Source organism: Macaca thibetana, chromosome 13 (assembly GCF_024542745.1).
Source record: "Macaca thibetana thibetana isolate TM-01 chromosome 13, ASM2454274v1, whole genome shotgun sequence".
Classification (NCBI taxonomy): domain Eukaryota; kingdom Metazoa; phylum Chordata; class Mammalia; order Primates; family Cercopithecidae; genus Macaca; species Macaca thibetana.
In genome coordinates this window covers 48631547-48654720 of record NC_065590.1, presented here as the reverse complement: position 1 = coordinate 48654720, position 23174 = coordinate 48631547, and the positions used below count along the sequence as shown (strand labels likewise).

Below are 23174 nucleotides of genomic sequence, written 5' to 3'. Positions count from 1 at the left end.
TAGAAATTGCCAGCTCATGCTTATGGGTCCCAGCTAGCTCTTGCACTTCCCTACTTTCCATCTTCTCTTCCTAACTCTGCTTTCCCTGCAGTCCTTGAGCTCCAGCATAGCTCTCAAAGGCAACAGCCTTGCAGAGACAATCCAGTGAGCTTCCACAATTGTGTAATATCAAACCCCAGTAACAAATGTCTTTTTAAAATGTATATATCTGTGTATCTATGTGTGTATGTATGTGTGTACATATATAAAATCTCCTAATGGCTTTGCTTCTCTAACTGATATACCCTGCTAGCTGAGTTTAGTGGTATCTTGCCTCTGAGAGCTGTTATACTATTTCCATCTCCAACTAGAAGAACCAAGAAGCAGTAAGTCTTTGTATATTAGAATTCTGAGCTTGGTATATTTTCCTTATTCTGAGTGTGCAGTAAAATAATATGGCTACTGTTAAGAGAATTTCATACTTTAGAGCTCAAAAAAATGTTTTAAGATACAACTTTTGCATAGTGATCGTTTATTGCACCAAATTACTTCCTTATTATCTTTCTCTGATTCAGAAAGATCCCAATTATAGAATGCATAGATTTCTGCATACTATTTATTTATAAAACCGTAAAAAAAATCTATTTTAATGCAAACAAGTACCGACAACCTGTAATCTTATTTGGCACTCTTCTCTTATTTGTCTAGATGCTAGTAATCTCATACTTTCACTAAATGGTTCCTATCGAGCTTACTTTGTATCCTGTGGTCAGCTTACTACAGTGCAAAGCCAATTACTCTCAGATAATAGACTTACACTCTTATTTGTAGCTGTATCTATTCCTATGGAACATACCTAGTGAAATAGCTCCCGGATCCAAATTGCTTTTGTCTCAGGATTCCTGATCCTGAAATGTTATGATTTACCATCTGAAGAGTGAAACAATATATTACCATGTGGTGGCAGGAACAAAGGAGACATGGCTAACGGGGAGAAGAGACAAAAATAAAGACTTAAGGAAAAGATAATAGCAATAAAAATAAGTTGCTATCACGTGTTTTACATAGATTCTGTGCCACACATTATGCTATGCTTCTAAAAAAGCATATTTTCAGTATATCAGGAAATAATAAGTACTTTTTAATCTTTGATTATGAAATATTTTATATAATACCATAAGTAAATTTTTTAAATAACATCTATGTGTAAGAAATGGAACATTATCAACAGCTTGAATGTCCTCTACATCCCCTTCTTGAGGCATCATCCTGATTTCCATCGTGTCCAAATGTAGGTACAGATCTGAATTTTGTGTTTCTTATTTTCTTGCTTTTCTTTATCATTTGGCCTCATGTATATGTATCCTGAAACAATGTATTTAGCTTTGCTTGTCTTTATACTTCATATAGATGGAATTAAATTGCATATATTCAGTGAGTTCCTTTTTTACTCAACCTTATGCTTGTGAGATGAATCTATGTTCTGTGTGTATGTACTTGGGGCTTATTCATTTTCACTATTGTGGACTTTCTGATGATACCTGACTTTATTTATCCATTCATCTATCAATAGATACCTGGGTTATTTGCTATTCTGTTTTTTCCATGATTAAAATTAATTCTGTTATAAATATTCTTGAATGTATCCTTTGATCAACATGTGTTAGTGATTTTCTTTCACCCATAAGTGTTTCCTGGATTTGTTTTCACTCTACAAGTTATTTCTATATTGTTTTCCAAAGCAGTTGCAACTATATATATATATATGTGTGTGTGTGTGTGTGTGTGTATATATATATATACCCATCAGCATTATTAAAAGGAAATTCCTTTTGTTATATTTTTTCAATTTTTCACAATCTGGTGGGTATGAAATTAAAGCCACATTGAACTTTAATTTGCATTTTCCCAACTATTAAAGGGGTTGAATATTTTTTCATATGTTCATTGGCTATTTGTTTTCCATATTTCTTGAAATGTCAGTTCATATTTTTTGTCTTTTTTAAACTACTGATTTTTTTTCTTAAGGATTTTTAGTGCTTTTTTATATATTCTGGAAGCTAAGCCTTTGTCCACTATGCGCAACAAATAACTTCTTTCATTTTGTGGCTTATTATTTAGGTTTCTTTATGGTATCTCTTAATTAGCAAAAGTTCTTAATTTTAATATGCTTGAATGTATCAATCAATCTTTCCTTTATGGCTAGTACTTATCTGCCCTGTTTATGGAAATATTACTTATCCTGAGCTCTTAAAATGGTTCATATTTTCCTTTAAGTTTTGGCATTGCCTTTCATATTTAATTACTTAATCCACTTATGTAGTAGACACACATTTTATTTTTCTACTTGTACCAAAAAGGCTACATTTCCATCCAGCTTCATAGTTTGGTGGAGCCATGGGAACACGTACTGGGCCCTAAAATCTCTTGCAAGATCCTCAGTGCTCCCCATCTGCCAGCCAGCTGCAGAAGACACAGAGGATAACTAAGCCAAGGGGATGGCAGAGCCACTAGCTTAAAGGAGCTGGATCTCTGAATGACAATGGAGATCAGAGCATTGACATACCTCTCCCCCACAAATATACATTGGAATGTGACACAGATAGGAAATAAACGTGTTTCATGTTAATCCATTGTAATCTGTGGAGGTAACAAAAATAGCATGCCCAGCTAATAAAACCTAGGAATTAATTTTTGTATGGTTAAGAAAGATGCAATTCATTGCCTCATGAATAAACAATGGTCCAAGTTTCATGTATTGAATACATCCAGCCTTTCCTCATCGACCTGCATTGCCATATCTGTCATATATCAAGTTTCCAAATATGTTTGGGAATACACCTGGAGTTTCTATTCCATTCCAAGCATCTATCCCTGTACCAGTACAGATGGTTTTAGTTACTGGTGTTAGGATAAATCTTGTCATGTAGCAGAACAAGAACCACCACTTTATTCTGCTTTGTCAAGAAATTCTTGTCTTGGATGTTCACTCTTCTATACAGAGTTTAGGATCAGCCTCACAAATTTTATGAAAAACTTTATGAGATTCTTTTATTGAAGTTGCTTTGAAGCAATAGATAAACTGGGGGAAATTGACATCCTCATAATATAAAGGCTTCTTACCCATTTGTTTGTATTTACTTGGTGTTTTTCAGTTTAGTTTTACAATTTTATCCAGAAAAGCATGAAATCAAAAACTTAGATAGCATTTGTGGTAGGCAGAATAATGCCCCTTCCCCATTCCCCAAATGTCAATGTACTAATTCCCAGAACCTGTTAATATGTTACCTTAAATGACAAAAGGGACTTTGCAGATGGGATTAGGGTTAAGGACTTTGAGATGAGAGGATCCTGTTTTACCCAAGTGGATCCAATTGAATCACATGAATACTTAAAAATGAGGACCTTTACTGGCTGTGATCGGAGGAAGATGTGACTGCAGAGAATGGTCAGAAAATACGCTTTGAAAATGGAGGAAGAGGAACATGAGCCAAGAAATGTAGGTGGCCTATGAAAGCTTGTAATGGCAAGGCAAAGATTCTCCCCTTAAAGCCTCCAGAAATGAATGCAGTGTTTGTTGCTGACATGAAGATTTTAACCCAATGAGACCTGTGTCAAACTCCTAGCTGCTAAACTGTAAGATAATAAATTTATATTCTTTTAGGCCATCAAATTTGTGGCAATTTGTGATGGCAGCAATAGAAAACTATTAAAGTATTATTATTGGTTGATACAATTAGATATTGTTCAACTTTACCTGTATATTTATCATTTTTATTGCCAATGATTCTTTTTGAATTTTAGAACCTCCTAGGTGATGATTTGGCTCTGTGTCCCCACCCAAATCTCATGTTGAACTGTGATCCTCAGTGTTGGAGCTGGGGCCGGGTAAGAGGTAATTGGGTCATGGGGGCGGAATTCCCCCTTGCTGTTCTCATGATAGTGAGTGAGTTCTCACGAGATCTGGTTGCTTAAAAGCATGGAGCACTTCCTCCTTAGCTCTCTGTCTCTCTTCTGCTCCACCATAGTAAGATGTGTTTGCCTCTTCTTGGCCTTCTGCCATGATTGTAAGTTTCCTGAGGCCTCCCAGCCATGCTTCCTGTACAGCCTGTAGAACTGAGTCAATTAAACCCCTTTCTTCATAAATATCCCAGTCTCAGGTAGTTCTTTATAGCAGTGTGAGAAGAACCTAATACACTAGGATTAGCGTTTTTCTTTCTGAAGTCAGCTTTAGAAGGTAGTTGACTTAGCATATGTTTATGAAACACTTAGGTTCTTTGTTTGCCTTTTGTTTGTCTTTGTTTTTGAAAAATTTCACAGAGTGTGCAATTTAATGTTGACAATTGTTTTTCTCTCAGTACTTTGAAGATATTCCCCTCTTTCTCATTCAAATATCAGATATCTGACTAATTAATTATTCTTCATTGGGTATTCTGTCTTTTCTTTCTGGCTACTTTTAAACTTTCTCTTTGTCTGTGGTTTTCTTTATTTTCACTGTATTATTTCTAAGTGCATTTCTTTTTATGTAAGCGTCTGGGGATTTGTTTGCTTCTTGAGTATGAAAATCCTTGTATTTCTCATTAGTTATCTCTTCAATGTTTTGTCTTCACAATTGTCTCTATTATCTTTTTTTTATTAATTTTTTATGCAACTCCATGTGTTGAACTTTCTCACTCAGAGATCTATACTCTTAACCCAACATTCATATTTTCTATTTCTATGTCTTTCTGAGCTTCATTCTGGATAATTCATTGTCTCTGAGTTTGAAAATGGATACAGTTAAATTGAGATAACCACTAGTACAGTCAGAATTTGGGTTTGGAAGCTACAAGGTGAAGACTTAGAATCGAAAGTTCTTTTTTTTTTTTTTATTTTTTGAGACAGGTTCTAACTTTGTTGCCCAGGCTGGAGTGCAATGGCACAATCATAACTTACTGCAGCCTCCATCTTTTGGGCTCAAGTGATCCTCCCATCTCAGCCTCCTAGGTAGCTGGGACTACAGGTGTGCATCACCATGCCTGGCTAAATTTTTTTATTTTCTTAGTAGAGACAAGGTCATGCTATGTTACCCAGGCTGCTCTTGAATTCCTGAACTCAAGCAATCCTCCTGTCTTGGCCTCCTAAGGTGCTGGGATTATAAGCATGAGCCACAGTGCCTGGCAAGAATTGAAAATTCTAAGACTCTAGATAAGAGAGAGGAAAAGGTACAGAGTAGCGAATACTAACTAAGTATGGATAGTAGGAAGGGAAGCAGAAAAAGCAGGTTTTGAAATGTTTCAAGTCATCATTTAGAAAATTATTTCTGAAAAGAGAATAATGGGAAACCTGTATGTAAAAAAATGTTTTGTTCAATCTCCTACTCTGACAAATAAGTAAAGAGCACATCCTGCTTGAATTTTTCTCTGCTTTGTACCAGAGAATAGATGGCATTTTAAAAAATGGAAGAAAAGTCTTGACTAGTAATAAAGTTTATTAGCTAGGCTTCACAATTTAAAGGTTAAATGTTAAAGAAGGCACTATGAACACCTATAGATATGTAGGGATAAAGGAGAGTCACTACAAAGAACTCAAGTGTACAGACATTGCTTTCATAGTAAGCATGAGTGTTTCCTTTATATTTTGATTTGTATTACCTAAGTAGTGGTTCGAAGCTGCATTTCTTTGCAAAAAATAAAAACATCACATATAAAGTCAAAATCCCTCTACTATCCTCCTCAATTTTAGAATATTCATCCTAGAGGAACCATGATGTAGATTTTCCCTAAATATTTACATTAAAAGGTGCCCAGATAAAGCATATGAACTAATTGTATGTGTACTGTATGTGTAGTTTGTATATATGTGTTTCATATAAGATTAGAAACATAAGTAGATGCCGCCCACCAGAAAGCCAGAATGAAACTGATAATATTCTAATCAGGAAGTAATCAGGTCCCAAAAAAGGGCTGACAGAGCAAAGGAAGCTGCTAAAGTTGATAAATGAGTATATGTGGAAGGAGAAAGATTTGAAAGTAAAGATAATGCCAAAGATTTGGGCTTAAATACCGGGATAGCAGCTGGTGATTCCCTTGGTGTTTAGGAAGTAGGGCAGTTGGGAAAATTTTAAATGAAACAAAGACATTTGTCTGAGGCATGCTGATTTGAGGTGGAAATGACCTCAAATCTGATTTAAATCTTTAATCAAATAATAGTCTTCTGTGGCTTGAAATGTACCGTATTTGACTATCTATTTAATAAGTAATCTATCCTACTGAATATTGATATCTATTTATATCCATCCCAGTCATCATTATATTCAAAATTTCAAAATCTTTAAAAAGTGTTTCTCTAATTTTTTTTCCTTTAACGGACATTCTTTAAGAATTTACTATTTGGCCGGGCGCGGTGGCTCAAGCCTGTAATCTCAGCACTTTGGGAGGCCGAGGCGGGCGGATCACAAGGTCAGGAGATCGAGACCACAGTGAAACCCCGTCTCTACTAAAAATACAAAAAATTAGCCGGGCGCGGTGGCGGGCGCCTGTAGTCCTAGCTACTCAGGAGGCTGAGGCAGGAGAATGGCGTGAACCCGGGAGGCGGAGCTTGCAGTGAGCCGAGATCGCGCCACTGCACTCCAGCCTGGGCAACAGCGTGAGACTCCGTCTCAAAAAAAAAAAAAAAAAAAAAAAAAAGAATTTACTATTTAACTGTAGTGTTGAACAGTAAATTTTTAATCTGGACAATTAGAGTTGTGTAACCTCAGTTAAGTCATTTGCCTTCTTGTGGCAAGTGTGCTGTTTAAACAAGGAAATGTAGGCTTCCTTTCTCATCAACATTGAAGACTAGGTATCCTAACTTACCCTTCTGCTGAACGCAACTAAATGCTAAACAATTCTTTTTTAACTCCTTAAGTGCATTAATAATATGACTACAAGACAAATAAAAAACTAAGTGAAGTCAAGATTTCAGAAGTGTTCCTATGTAAGAATAAGAGTAAGTTAGAAACAAACCAGATTCCTTCCTCCCTGCACCCCACACGCCACCCCCTGCCACTCAGAATGCAAGGAAAATAGCATGATGGTCAATAAGAGAGAAAAAAATTCTCCTTTGAAATTTGCTAAAGAAATGCCAACCCTCAGAGCTTATAGGTCAGTTTACATTGACTGGGTTCTTCAAAAATCTTAAAATGGCGTGCCAGAAGCAAATGCAAGTGCTCTTTGGAGGAATTTACCTCAATCATAGGTCTCAAAGAATTTTAATAGATGATATTTCACATGAGATAACATATGACAGAAACAGACTACAAAAAATGGCAGATACATAAATCATCGATTATGGATTATAAACCAACCATGTTAAATGTTTAAGAAATAAGACAGTAGCTTGAAAGTATGAGCGGGAAAAAAGGAAATATAAAAAAGGAACAAGCATTTTTGGAAAAGAAAACAAGTAGAACTAGAAATAAAAATTTTAATAAATTTAAAATTCAGTGGATTGTACTAACTACACAGTAGATTAAATTAGAGAAACAATAAGTGTACTGGAAGGTGGATCTGAGAAATTATTTGGAATGTAGAATGGAGAGACAAAGAAACAGGAAATATATAAAAGTGATAATAGAAATACGGAGCATAGAGTGAGAAAATTTACCTTTTAAAAAAGAAAAAGAAGAGAATTGATATAGCGGAAGCGAGATTTGAAAAATTTCCACAACCAATAACAAACAATAATCCACACCTTCAAGAAGCTCAGCAAATTACAAACATAAAAAAGTTCATACCTGACAAATCCTACTGGAATTGCAGAGGCCTACGTGGTCGAGATATTATTTTAAAAGACCCATTACATTAACAGAAGCAATGATAAACCAGGAATTAATGAACTCTACTGTGAAGGGTGAGATGGTCAATGATTTAGGTTCTGAAGGCTGTATAATATCTATCACAAATATTAAACTCTGCCATTGCAGCAAAACCAGCGATAGAAAATGTGTAAATTATTAAGCATGGCTGTGTTTCAATAAAGCTTTATATACAGAAACAAGCAAAAAAAAAAAAAAGATGATGATCCAGATTTGGCAGGTGGGTCACAGTTTGCTCACCCCTAAGTTAGACTGACATCTAACTCCTCAACAACAAAAATGGGAGACAGAGGCAGTAGCATATCTGTAATGAAATGAAATAAGACCATGGCCAACCTGCCTTTCCATAGGCAGCAAAATGGCATTCAAGAATAAGGTAAACAGTGGCTCACACCTGTAATCCCAGCACTTTGGGAGGCCGAGGCGGGCGGATCACGAGGTCAGGAGATCGAGACCATCCTGGCTAACACGGTGAAACCCTGTCTCTACTAAAAATAGAAAAAAATAGCCGGGCGTGGTGGCGGGGCCTGTAGTCCCAGCTACTCGGGAGGCTGAGGCCAGAGAATGGCGTGAACCCGAGAGGCGAAGCTTGCAGTGAGCTGAGATCGCGCCACTGCACTCCAGCCCGGGCAACAGAGCAGACTCTGTCTCAAAAAAAAAAAAAAAAAAAAAAAAGGTAAACAAAGGACATTCCCCAGAAAAAAAAATTTGATAGATTTTTCCATCAATATAACTTCACTGAATAAAATTCTTAAAAATGTAACTTCAGGCAAGGGGAAAAAGTGATCTCAGATAAAGAAATAAAAAGATAAAGAGCAATAAAAATAATATATGAGTAAGTCTAAATCAGGATCAACTATGTAAAACAAAAATAAAGGTATAACAAGTATATAAACAATAATAAATAAGATAGAGCTAAAATTTCCAATGATAATAGCATTTACTGTGAAAGAAGTGACTGGAATAAAGTGCTCTAAGTTCTTAAATTATTCAGAATGAGGATGGAAATATTGATTAACTTTAGGCTATAATATTGATATAAGTAAATTAAATGTTTGTAAATGTATATAAACTTTCTAAAGGAAGCACTACATAATAGAAGCAGAAAAAGGAAACCCAAACAAGTAAGGGAGAAATACGTGTTTTAAAAACCTACTATAAGAAAGTCAAGAAAGGAAAGAAAAAAATCATAGAAAGAGACATACGAAAAGGACAAAAAATATGGTAGAAACGTCTACATACATAAGCAGTTAGCATTAATATAAATATACTGAATGCTCCAAATAAATAAAAATGGTAATGCTGGTTTTTAAAAAGCCACCCATTTACTACCCTAGGGAAGAGAGCAATTTGAGCCTAAAGCAAGCAAAAGGGAATAAATAGTAAAATTTAAAGCAGAAATCAATGAAATTACAAAGACGTAAACAATAAGAGATTTTTTGTTTTTGTTTTTGAGACAGGGTCTCGCCCTGTCACACAGGCTATAGTGCAGTGGTCATCATAGCTCACTGCAACCTCAAATTCCAGTTCAAGTGATCCTCCTGCCTCAGCCTCCCAACAGCTGGCACCACAAGTATGTGCCACCATGCCTGGCTAAATTTTGTATTCTTTGTAGAGATGAGGATCTCGCTATGTTGTCCAGGTTGGTCTCAAACTCCTGGGATCAAGCAATTCTCTCACCACAGCCTCCTAAAATGCTGGGATTACAGATGTGAGCTACTGCACCCAGCCTAAGAAGAGAATATTGACAAACCACAAACCTCATTCTTTGAAAAGATTAATACATGTATTAGCCTAAAGAACCAGGCTAACCAAGAAAAAAGAGAGAAGACACAAATTACAAATATCAGATGAAAGAAGGTCATTATTACTGATCCCATGGATATTAAAAGGATAATAAAATAATACCACAAATAACTCTATGCTTACAAGTTTGATAACTTAGATGAAATGGACCAATTCCTTGAAAGACACAAAGTACCAAAATTCACAAAGAGAAATAGATAATCTGAATAGGCCTATGTCTATTTTTAAAATTATATCAATAATTCATAATCTTCCCCCAAAAAAGCATCAGGCCCAGATGGTTTTATCGCTAAATTCTACCAAACATTTAAGGATGAAATTACATGTACCAATTTTTCACATTCTCGTCGAGAAATAGAAGCAGACAGAATATTTCTAAACTTATTATATGAAGCTAGAATTAACCTATACCAAAGTCAGACAAAGACATTACAAGGAAGGATAACTAAAGACAAATAGCTTTCATGAACATAGAAAGCTAAAGTAATCTTTTGTTAAAGATTTCATACAAAATCTTTAACAAAATATTCATAAATCAATTTCAAAAATGTATAAAGAAAATAATATGCTATGATAGAGTGGGATTTATTCCAAGTGTGCAAGTCTGGTTCAAAATTCAAAAATCAATCAATGTACTTCACCAGTTAGGCTAAAGACAAAAAAAGTCACATAATCACATCCATTGATGTGGAAAAAGCATTTAACATAATCCAACATCCATGCATAATAAAATTCCTCAGCAAATTAAGAATAGAAGAGAACTTCCCCACTTGATAAAGAAAATCACAAAAAGACCCACAGTTAACATTATACTTAATGGTGATAAACTAAATGTTTTACTCCTAAGACTGGGTACAAGGACAGGGCATCATTTCATTCCAGGTACCCATTCAATTTTTTGTGCTGGAAGACCAAGCCTATTCAATTATATAAGAAAAGAAGAGAAAATATATAAAGATTGAAAAAAAGAAATAAGATATCTTTATTTGCAGATGACATGATTGTCTATGTAAAAAATTTCAAAGACTTGACAAAAAAAATACACACTCATGGATCTAACAAGTGAGTACTGCAAGGTCACAAGATATAAGGATAACATGCAAAATGAATGTTTTTCTATATGCCAGGAATGAACAATTGGAATTTAAATTTTAAACAAACAAAACACTTACAATAGCACAAAAAAGAGAAAGAAATACTTAGTTATAAATCTAACAAAATATGTACAGGATCTATATGTGGAAAGCTACCCAAGTCTGATGCAAGAAATTAAAGAATAGGTAAATACATGAAGAGATAGTCCATGTTCATAGAAAGAAGACTCAATATTATTAGTCTAACTTGATCCATAAGCACACTCCTAATCAAAATCCCAGGAAGCTATTTTACATATATTAATACACTTATCTAAAATTTACATAGAAAGGCAAAAGATCTGAGATAGCCAATACAAAAAAACAAAGGACACCATCTAATTTCAAGACTTACTTTAAAGCTACAGTAATCAAGACAGGATGGTATTGGTGAAATAATAGATACGTAGATCAATTGAATAGAATAGAGAGCCCAGAAAAAGACCTACAGAAATATAATTAACTGATTGTTGACAGAGGAGGAAAGGCAATTGTATTAATTTACTATTGCTATTGTAAAAAATTACCACAAATTTTTTACAATTTGTGTAAAAAATTGTACACAACACAACAATTTATCTTATAGTTGTTGTGGATTGCACAACACAAATTTATCTTATAGTTCTAGAGTTCAAAGGTCTGACATGGGTCTCACATGGCTAAAATCAAGTTGTCTCTAGGGGTGTGTTCCTCTCAAAAGATTCTAGGGGACAATCCATTTCCCTGCCTATTTTAGCTTCTTGAGGTGCCACATTTCTTGGCTCATGGCTCAATTTTATCTTCAAAGTTGGCAATAGCCTGTCATGTCTTTCTCACATTGCATCACTGTGACATTGCTTCCATCATTAAATCTTGTCCTTTAATTCTTTCACCGCTCTCTTCTACTTTTAAGGAGTCCTGTGGTTACTTTGAAGGGCCACATAGATAATCCAGAATAATCTCCCCATCTCGAAATTAAATGATTAGCAATCTCAATTCTATCTTCAGCTTTGATTCTCCTTTGCCACGTAACCTAAACGTAATTTACTCAGAGGTCTTGGGAATTAGGATGTAAACATCTTTGTCAGGGTGTTGTGGGGGAGGAGTGGATTTTTATTTTCTTTTCTTTTCTTTCTTTTTTTTTTTTTTTTTTTTTTGCTTACCACAGCAATTCAGGAGAAAGAATAAACTTTAGTAAATGGTGCATGAACAATTGGCTGTCCGTGTGTTAAAAGAAAAAAAAAAAAGGTTAATCTAGCACAACTTTCACAAAAATAAATCCGGATCATGACCTCAGAGTGAACCATAGACCTAAACGTAAAATACAAAACTATAAAACTTCTTGAAGAAAAACATAAGAGAAAATCTAGGTGGCCTTGGGTTTGTGTTGAGTTTTTAAATACAACACCAATAGTAAGAACCATGAAAAAAAAATCTGGCAAATTGTAACTTAATAAATTTTAAAAGACACTGTCAAAAGAATAAAAAGACAAGTCCCAGTCTTAGACAAAATATTTGCAAAACGCATGTCTGATAAAGCACTTGTATCCAAAACACAAAAAGAATTCTTGAAACTCAACAATAAGAAAACAAACAATCCAATTTTAAAATAGGCAAAAATATCTGAGAAGACACTACTTTAAAGAAGATACACAGATAGCAAATAAGCAAATGAAAGATGTTCAATGTTTTCTATCTTTTTGGAATTACAAATTAAAACTTTAAGGAGAAATTTCTATACACTAGTTACAACAACAAACAAACACACAAACAAAATACCTCTAAATCTGACCATACAAATTACTGTCAATGATAAGCAACAGGAACTCTCATTCTTTGCTGATGGAAATTCAAAATGGTATAAACACTTGGAAGATAGTTCGGCAATTTCTCAAAAAGCTAAAAAGTCTTACCATACAACTTAGACTGCACTTGTGTTTAGTTACCTAACTGATTTGAAAACTTATGCTCCACACAACCTGCCCATGAATTATTATAGCGGCTTTATTTGTAATCAGCAAAACACTGGAAGCTAGCTAGATGTCCTTCAATAGAAGAAATGGTATGTAAACTGTGATAATCCATGCTAGGAATTACTAGTCCATAATAAAAAATAAATGAGCTGTTAAGCCACAAAAATAGATGGATGAATCATAAATGTGCATTGCTACACAAGTGAAGCCAGTTGGAAAAGCCTATATATTCTGTGATTTCAATTAGATTTGTCTTGGAAAAGGCAAAACTATAGAGACAGTTAAAGGATCAGTAGTTGCCAAGAGTTTAGGGGAGAGAGGAGAGTTGAATAGGTGAAGCACAGGGCAGTGATATTTTGGGGTAGTAAAACTATTCTGAATAATACTGTAAAGGTAAATACATGAAACTTTGTCAAAACCTATAGAACTTTACAGCACAAAGAGTAAACTTTAATGTATACACATTTTTAAAAAATCATTCAAGAGGTTGTGGGATCCGGAATGGAATGTGGAATGCGACAAGACAGTATACCTTTATTACAACATTTAAAACAATTTCACTGAAGCATTATGGGAAAAAGTTGCCAAGCTAAGTAACTTTGGAAATGAGTACAGTTTGTTAGACAAAAGGCAAAAGAATCTGTACATAAGCACTATACTCTAGTTGATAAAGGTGGTTCCCATGAGGTTACTGCTAAACAACTCTGATAGCGCTCTGCATTTATACTGAAACTAAACAATTAAGTAAATGGGTGACCAATGGTAGGAGCCAGGTTTCTTACTGTCGGAGCATGAGATTGCTGATATACCAAGGAAGTAGCCTAGAAAGATCCATGTGGTGGTAATGGACCACAGTTGAGGACATCAGTATGAACACATGTTTAGCTTACTATATATAGATGATTATAACATAAATATTATAGATATGTATGTACATATACCTGGATTAGTATACACATATATTTTCTTGCTGTATCAACTGAGAAAATCTAGAAGCAATGATAATCCAGGAGTAACAAACATACCTAACACATAGATCTTGGTTTCTCATGCCACTCTCCAATAAAAAGAAGCAAGGCTTCCTGGTAAAATGGCTGATTCTAGGATTGGGATGGGAAATGTACAAGAGTATCCTGGAGCATCTAATGTAAGATGATAATAATAGGGGAAACTGGGTGAGAAGTATATGGGAACTTTCTGAACTATCTTCACAATTTTTTTCTAAACCTATAACTGTTCTAAAAGAAAACATTCATTTTAAAAGAAATCTTGTATTAAGCCAAAAGAAGGTGATAGGAAGAGCAGAAAGTTGGAAGATGCAAGATGGACAAATAGACAAGAATGACAAAAACTAAATAATTACATAAAGTTTATGTAAATTAATGCCACTAATTACAAGGCAGAGATTATCAGACTGAATTAAAAAGCAGAACTCATCTATAAGTTCTCTAAAATTGGTGCGTTTAAAATTTAAAAGCACACAGAGATTAAAATGAAAAAGATGGAAAAAGATATACCATGAAACCTGTAAGCATAAGAAAGCTAGAGTGTTTATGTTAATATCAAATAAAACAGGCATCAACACAAGGGGTATAACCAAAGGTAAAGGACATTTTAAATGTGTGCTAAATTCTACAATTTTTTTAATGGGAGAGTTACGCTACATGATTTCTAAAGTCCTTCCTGCACTAAGGTCTATGATTTCAGAGCTGGGCAGTAGCAAGTCTGATTTCTAAAAGTGAGCACATTTTGCTATGCCTTTACAAGTCCATAAAGAGCTGTTGGATTCACATGGATAAATTCTGATGGGCTCTTTCTGAACAGATTTGTCTATGCAGAATATTTTGCTTGAATTCAAATGAAATTTGTATTAACCTTTGTAAGTGGGAAAGCATAAAGAAATAGCACAAGAGGTTTATAGACATACCAGACCATAAGATTGTTTGCTTATGAAAGCTGTTGAACTATTTATTTGATCCACACCACACACATTTAGGAGGCATTGAACTGAAAGCATAATAAACCCTAGGGTGTGTATGTATTCTAGAGAAAGAGAAAGACTTGCATTCAAATGAATTCATTTTGTTTAATGTATGTTTTAGAACCATACTTGAAAAGTACTCTATGAAATTTCAATTTGATTTTGTTGGGTCATTTTCATTTAGAACTTAGTAAAATCTAAACTGCCTAATGAATATTTAGTATACCTTAGACAGTTCAGCATTTTCAAACCTGCATTAAATTGAAACATCAAAACAAAAATATATTATTTTTCAAATTCTTCTTGATATTTTCCTTTTGTGCCTCCTAAATAAAGATAGTCTAATAGCTGGAAATACTAGTATAAAATGAAGAGGGTAATGAGTAGGAAAAGAAAGGTTAGGAAGTTACAATCAATTGTGAGCTTCAATACAATCCTAAACCATGAGAGCTAAATAAGTCCTATCTCTGCCTTTGCCCTTTCCTTGTAATAATGCACACAGTGATTTTTAAGTAATATAAGCCTGAGATAAAAACTGCAAAGTTCAATTATCTTAGCAATGAAACATTAGGAAGGAAAAGTGGATATGTTTGAATAAGTGATAAGAGTGGAAATATGACAACATAATGACATTTCAGTAACAAAATTAATTTACCTCAGATATAAGAGGGTACATTTTCCCATACTGATTGCTACTGATTTTTTGGTTTAGTTTAGTGAATTGTAAATCTCCCTGCTGCTGTTCTAGTAATTATATATTCATTTGAATTATGAAAATGATTACCGTAATATTTCAGCCTCTAGGGAGCTATAGACGTTTTCCATCACTTGAACCATTTTTTCCATTTTTTAAAACTCAGAATGACTTACATTCATTTTGTAAATTGTATAGAAATATTTGTGAGTTTAAATGTGATGTGATTCTAACTTGCCTTATTGAAAAAGCTAATTTCTGATGGTTTTGTGTGTGTTTGTGTGTGCATGAAATAACGAAGTTATTTCGTTGGAATGCACAGAAACTGAAGAACTAATGAGTTACTAAGTTGAGAATGAACAGAAACAGAGCAATGAAAGACTGAAAAATGAGTGCATTTCCCCATAGGGCCATTTTAAATTTAAACCTAATAAAGATATATCAGGGAAGGGGCAGCGAAAATGGGGAAAGACAGCATATAGTCTCACTTTGTATATATATAATAGAAAAGGTGACGGCAAATTTTGGAGAACAAAAATGTTTAGAGATTCTTTTGCAGTGGAAATCTTAGAATTGAAAGAGAAAACTAACTTGAAAACAAATAGCATATTACCATTTTCTCTCTCTTTTTCTTTGGCTCCATAAATAGGTACTAAGTCTCTGCCAAATGCAAGGACACTTAGCTAACTGTGAGGATGGCAGTATATACAACACTGGTCCTCAAGGAGCTTTTATTCCCTTAATTGGAAGGCAGTGAGGGAGCTCGCCCGTTGTGTTGTGTTACAACTAGGGAAGAACATTTAGATAAAAATTCAGAGAGTGAATATTTTTAGGATGTCCCAAGGCTAGTATTTTTTTTTTCTGTTTTTCTTTTTTAAACAGGGCTTTGCTGTCACCCACGCTGGCATGCAGTGGCATGATCATGGGTTCACTGCAGCCTCGATCTCCCAGGCTTGGGTGCAAGCAATCCTCCCACCTCATCCTCCCAAGTACCTGGGACTATAAGCATGTATCACCTCGCAAGGCCAGTATTTCTGTGAGCCTCATTTCCACTTCCCTCAGCACCATCTTACTGATGGAGTCAGTAATTGATGGGCTAATTCCATGTATGCAAACTTAAGATCATTTCCAGTCATGAACTGTTCAAGCCCCATCTTTCTTCCTACCTGCTTTCCTCCTTGTGTCCAACATTAGTATGAGGTCATGTTTCTAAATATGCTTCTTAAAGACCCCACAGTTCTGAATGAAGCAAAATCATTCACAGTTCCAAAATGCGTAAAGAATTTGGGTCGGGTTGTGGGCAGTTCAGATGCCATCTCCTCTTCTCATGTGCATATAATTCCTTCCTGGATAAAGTGTGCATTCACATGAATTTCTCTTCAGTTCTGACTTTCCATCTTGAAGTGATTGTCTCTGCAGATTGGAGTCCTTCAGTCCTGGGAAGATACTATAAGCTTCATTAGTGTTATTCTGCTGTCCCCGAGCTCAGCAGCCTATGGAAATAAATTTGGCTGTATTAGAATGTATTCTCAGGCAGGTGCGGTGGCTCACGCCTGTAATCACAGCACTTTGGGAAGCCGAGGTGGGTGGATCACCTGAGGTTGGGAGTTCAAGACCAGCCTGACATGGAGAAACCCTGTCTCTACTAAAAACACAAAATTAGCCAGGCATGGTGACATGTGCCTGTTATCCCAGCTACTTAGGAGGCTGAGGCAGGAGAATTGCTTGAACCAGGGAGACGGAGGTTGCAGTGAGCTGAGTTTGTGCCATTGCACTCTAGTCTGGGCAACAAGAGTGAAATTCTGTCCCCCCGACTCCCTTCAAAAAAAAGAATGTATTCTCAAATTTTGCTGTTTGGATATGCCCCTATATCCTCCTGCAGCCCCCCAAAACAACAGCAAACCTGGTTATGCAGAACCCAGCACATGATAAGCTTTCTCTGTGAAGTGTTTCTGGAAGACTTCAGGGGGTGTCTCATGGGGGCCAAACACGTCTGTGCTGCTGGCTGCTGTATGCCCCCCACCCCATCTCCTTTGCCACTGGCTGGCTGCCAGCAGTGACGCAGGTGCTCTGCCACTGCATTTTCAGGAGCTCCCTCTGGTGCCTGTTGTAGAAACTCAGGTTTGCAAGATGTTATTATTTTGGTTGCATTTGTGTAATTTACATCAGTAGACAATTTTTTTTTTTCCAAAGCGCTAAGTTAGTTGTGTCTATCCTGAATTTGCACTTCCAAATTTGGGGAAATTTTAGCCTATGTTATTGGAGGACAGAATTATTTATATATAAAATCTTTAACTTCAGCATTATCAAGTAATTTTTAATGATGCAGATACAAAAAGAACAAAACTAGAATGACCCAAAGTATGTCATTATAACTCATGGAAAAAAATCATAATTGCCAAAACTTGAAAGCAAGCAGTATGTCCTTCAGCAGGTGAATGGACAAATGAACTGCAGCATATCCAGACGATGGATGGCTAAAAAGAAATGAGCTATCAAGCCATGAAAAGATGCAGAGGAAAATGCAATGAATGTTACTAAGTGAAAGAAGTCAATCTGAAAAGGCTACATACTTTACAATTTCAACTAGATGACATTCTGGAAATGACAAAACTATGGAGACAGTAAAATGATCAGTGGTTTCCAGAGGTATGGGGAGGGAGAGATGACCAGGCCAAACACAGACGATGTTTAGGGTGATTCCTATACTATTTGATGCTGTAATGATGGATACATGTCATTTAAAATTTGTCCAAATGGCATAGAATGCACAGCACCAAGCATGAACTCTAATGCAAACTATGGACTTTGGATTATAATGATGTGTCAATGTAGGTTTATCAATTGTAATAAATATACCACTCTGATGGGGAATATTGATAATGGGGGAGGCTCTGTGTGTGTCAGGATACAGGATATATGGGAAATCTCTGTTATCTTCCTCTTAGTTTTGATGTGAACAAAAAAAAAATGCTCTAAAAAAGTAAAATGTTTAAAAAACGTAAAAGTTGTGATATTTATTTATATTTTACTCCTTAGCCTATATAAATAGCTTTGAACATCATTACTTTTACTAAACTATCCTTTTTTAAAAAAATAAAATGGAATCTGTTTTATATTGTCTTTTCTGAGGATGTAACACTGAGCTTAGTTTCTCTTAGAAAAAAAAAAAAAAGCCTAAGTCCCTTTCTTTTTTTATGTTTCATTTTTATAGATTTAGGGGGTACAGCCTACAATGATACATTGTGCATTTGTGAAATCTGGGTGTTTAATGTAACCATCACCCAAATAATGTACTAGTTAGGCAATTTCTCAACCCTGACCCTGCCTTCACCCTCCCACCTTTCCAAGTGTCCAACGTCTATTATTCCACTTTCTATGTTCATGTACACACATTATTTAGCTCATTCTTGTAAGTGGGAACATGTGGTATTTAATTTCCTGTTTCTGAGTTGTTTCACTGAAAGTGGTGACCTCCAGTTCCATCTAGGTTGCTGCAAAAGACGTGACAATTTCATTCTTTTTACGGCTAAGTAGTATTCCATGGTGTGTGTATGTACATATACAAAGAAAGACGTGATATATTAAAAGATATAGAAAATAAAGAAAATGTGATATGTCCAATCATCTGTTGATGGACACTTAGGTTGATTCCGTATCTTTGCTATTGTGAATGGTGCAGCAATAGACATGAGAGTACAGGTATCTTTTTGATATAATGATTTCTTCTCTCTAAGTAGATACCCAGTATCTAGTAGTAATCCCAGTAGGACTGCTGGATCACATAATAGTTCTATTTTTAGTGCTTTGATAAATCTCCACACTGTGTTTCATAGAGGTTGTACCAATTTACATTCCCACCAACACTGTATAAGCATTCCACTTTCTCCACATCCTCACCAACATAAGCTGATTTTGCCTTTGTATTAATAGTCATTTTGACTGGCATGATATCTCATTGTAATTTTAATTTGCATTGCTCTGATGATTAGTGATGTTGAACATTTGTTCATGCTTCTTGGCCAATTGTACAAAGTCATGTTGTTATTTACTATTGAAGATAAGTTGTAACTGCCAATGGCCATAGATACATGGGTCTCATGTTGTTTTCAAATAGAACAATGCAGAATTATTCTAAAGCAGCTTTTATTTGCCAAAAATAAAGCAAGTTGTGAGTTATAAATAACAATTGAACACAAATTGTTTGGTTGTGTCCCTTTTTAACCCAGTGTATAATTGTTTATAAAAGCAAAACATCTGGTTCTAATTTTATGGGTATCAAAGTTACAAGAAGAGGCAACATGCAAACAATGAGCAGATTTGTCACTTTTGTAAGAGGGTCAAAAATCTTCTACTGCTTACACCCTAATGTGAGCAAAATGCTGCTCTTCCTCTTCACTCAGAGCAGAATCTTTGATCCCTCCCCAGATGTTCTCAAGGCCAAAGCCAGAAGTCATGTCCCACTTCCTGATTTTCAAAATGTGGCTATAGATTTGGTCATCTTTTCTGCAAAGATCACAGGAAAATGGGTATCATTCATTCCAGGAACCTATAGAAATTAGAAAACGATAATTTAGGACTGCAATATGAGCCTCTTGCAGTTCTTTCCTAGGGGAGTGATTGAGTGATATGCTCCCATCTGGTGGTTGAAATCCAGTGCCATAGAGTCCTATAGAAGCCCCAGTCATTTTACTATGCTGACTACCATGCTCAGATCATCTTTTTAACAGCTTTTAAAATACTATATATTTATTTGGAAGAGTAAACAAGCATTCTATTATTGTAGTGCTACTATTCTTCTAATTGAGTTAAATTAGATGCTGATTTTGTGAAGAACAGAGTCATTTTTATCACTGATTACACAGCACAAATCTCCGATATATGTAGGCTTCCTTCCTGACATGAGCATCCTCACTCATCCATTCATGCCCACTTCAGCATTGGCTTGAACATCCAACTTCCATGTTCCATGCAGATCTTGTGTTCTCTGAGAAGCCTGTCTTAGACACAGTCATAGAACAGCAGAGCTGGGAGATCACTCTAGCAACATTACAGATAGGACACTGAAACGGAAAGCTATTAAGCAATTTGCCTGAGATCATCCAGCTGGTTAGTATAAAAGTTCAGACTGAGCTTGGGTCTCAGATGGCTCAGGCCACAATGACTTTGGCATTTTCTGGATTCTTACAGTCTACTACATTATTTAACACTTAATTATGTATTGCCTGGCCATACTCCCTAAATAACTCTTGTGTCTGGACCTTGCCTTACAGGCATACCTTGTTTTATTTTGCTTTGCTTTATTGTCCTTTTAACGCAGGTTTTACAAATTGGAAATTTGTATTAACCCTGTGTTAAACAAGTCTATTAGTGCCATGTTTTCAACATGTACTCACTTCATCTCTCTATGTCATATTTTGATAATTCTTGCAACATATAAAATTATTTTTATATCTGTTATGGTGACATGGGATCAGTGATCTTTGGTGTTCCTATTGTAATTGTTTCGGGGTGTCATGAATCACACCCATATAAGACAGTGAAGTTAATATATAAATGTTGTGTGTGTTCTGACTGCTGCAGTGACAGGCCAGTTGCAGCCTTTTTCTTTCCTCAGGCCTCCATGTTCTTTGAGACATTTCAATATTAAAAGTAGGCCAATTGGCCGGGCACGGTGGCTCACGCCTGTAATCCCACCACTTTGGGAGGCCGAGGCGGGAGGATCATGAGGTCAGGAGATCGAGACCATCCTGGTTAACATGGTGAAACCTCATCTCTACTAAAAATACAAAAAATTAGCCGGGCGTGGTGGCGGGCGCCTGTAGTCCCAGCTACTCAGGAGGCTGAGGCAGGAGAATGGCGTGAACCTGGGAGGCGGAGCTTGCAGTGAGCCGAGACTGCGCCACTGCACTCCAGCCTGGGCGACAGAGCAAGACTCTGTCTCAAAAAGAAAAAAAAAAAAAAAGTAGGCCAATTAATAACCCTACAATGGCCTCTAAATTTTCAAAGGAGAGAAAGAGTTGCACATCTCACTTAAAATCAAAAGTTTAAAATGATTAAGATTAGTGAGGAAGGCATGTCAAAAGCTGAGATAGGCCAAGAGCTAGGCCTCTTGTGCCAAAGATATCCAAGTTGTGAATGCAAAGGGAAAGTTCTTGAAGGAAATTTAAAGTGTTATTCCAGTGAGCGCATGAAAGATAAGAAAGCAAAATAGGCCAGTCATGGTGGCTCATGCCTGTAATCTCAGCACTTTGGGAGGCCGAGGTGGGTAAATTGCTTGAAGACAGGAGCCCGAGACCAGCCTGGCCAACATGGTGAAACCCTGTCTCTACCAAAAATACAAAAAATAGCTGAGCGTGGTGGTGCACCTGTGATCTCAGTTACTTGGGAGGCTGAGGCAGGAGAATTGCTTGAACCCAGGAGGTAGAGGTTGCAGTGAGCAGAGATCATGACACTGCACTCCAGCCTGGGTGGCAGAGTGAGACTCTGTCTCTTCTACCCCCCACCCCTCCACACACACACCCCCAAAAAAGGAAAAAAGAAAACAAGGAAAAAAAAAGGAAAAAAGAAAGCAAAACAGCTTTATTGCTCATAGGAAGAAAGTCTTGGTCTAGATAGAAGACCAAATGAGCCACAACATTGCCTCAAGTCAAAGCCTAATCCACAGCAAGGCCCTAACTTTCTTCAATTCTATAAAGGCTGACAAAGGTGAGGAAGCTGCAGAAGAAAAGTCTGAAGCTAGCAGAGGTTGGTTCATGAGGTTTAGGGAAGAAGTTTCTCTATCATAGAAGTACAAGGTGAAGTAGTAAGTGCTGATGAAGAAGCTGCAGCAAGTTATCCAGAATGTCTAGCTAAGATCATTGATGAAGACGGCTGTGCCAAATAATAGTTTTCCATATAGATAGAAGAGCCTTTTATTGAAAGAAGATGACATTAAGTGTTTTCATAGCTAGAGAGGAAAAGTCAAGGCCTGGTTTCAAAGCTTCAAAGGACAGGCTAACTGTCTTGTTAGGGGCTATGGCAGCTAGTGACTTTAACTTTAACCAATACTCATTTACCATTCCGAAAGCCCTGGGACCCTTAACAATTAAGCTGAAACTATTCTGCCTGTGCTCTCTAAATGGAAAAAGAAAGCCTGGATAACAGCACGTCTGTTTACAGCATGGTTTACTAAATATTTGAAGTCCATTGTTAAACCCTACTGCTCAGAAAGAAAAAAAAAAAAAGGTTTCTTTCAAAATATTACTGCTCATTGCCAATGCACTTGGTCACCCGAGAGCTTTGATGGAGATGTACAAGGAGGTTAATGGTGTTTTCACACCAGCTAACACAACACACATTGTGAAGCCCATGGACCAAGAGTATTTTTGACTTTGAAGTGTTATTATTTAAGTAATACATTTTGGAAGGCTATAGTGCCATAGATAGTAATTCCTTTGATATACCTGAAGAAAGAAAATTGAAAACCATCTGAGAAGAATTTGCCATTCTAGATGTCATTAAGAACTTTCATGATTCAAGGAAGGAGGTCAAAATATCAATGTTAACTGGAGCTTGGAAGAAGTTGATTTCAACCCTCATGGATGACCTGGAGGAGTTGAAGACTTCAGCTAAGGAAGTAACTGCAAATGTGGTAGAAATGGCAAGAGAACTAGAATGAGAAGTGGAGCCTGAAGATGTGAGTGAATTACTGCAATCTCATGATGAAACTTCAGTAGATGAGGAGTCACTTCATATGGATAGGCAAAGAAGGCAGTTTCTTGAGATGGAATCTACTCCTGCTGAAGATGCT

General features: G+C 36.1%; 1 long non-coding RNA gene across 1 annotated transcript in view; it reads right to left on the bottom strand.

The window, feature by feature from the left end:
* Positions 1-835: 835 nt before the first annotated feature.
* LOC126933956 (uncharacterized) overlaps positions 836-23174 on the bottom strand; it is a 34619-nt gene continuing 12280 nt past the window's right edge. The window contains exons 4-5 of the long non-coding RNA XR_007718784.1: positions 16549-16875; positions 836-909 (exon numbers count right to left, since the gene is read on the bottom strand). This is a non-coding gene — a long non-coding RNA (uncharacterized LOC126933956). The remainder of the gene's footprint in view (positions 910-16548; positions 16876-23174) is intronic.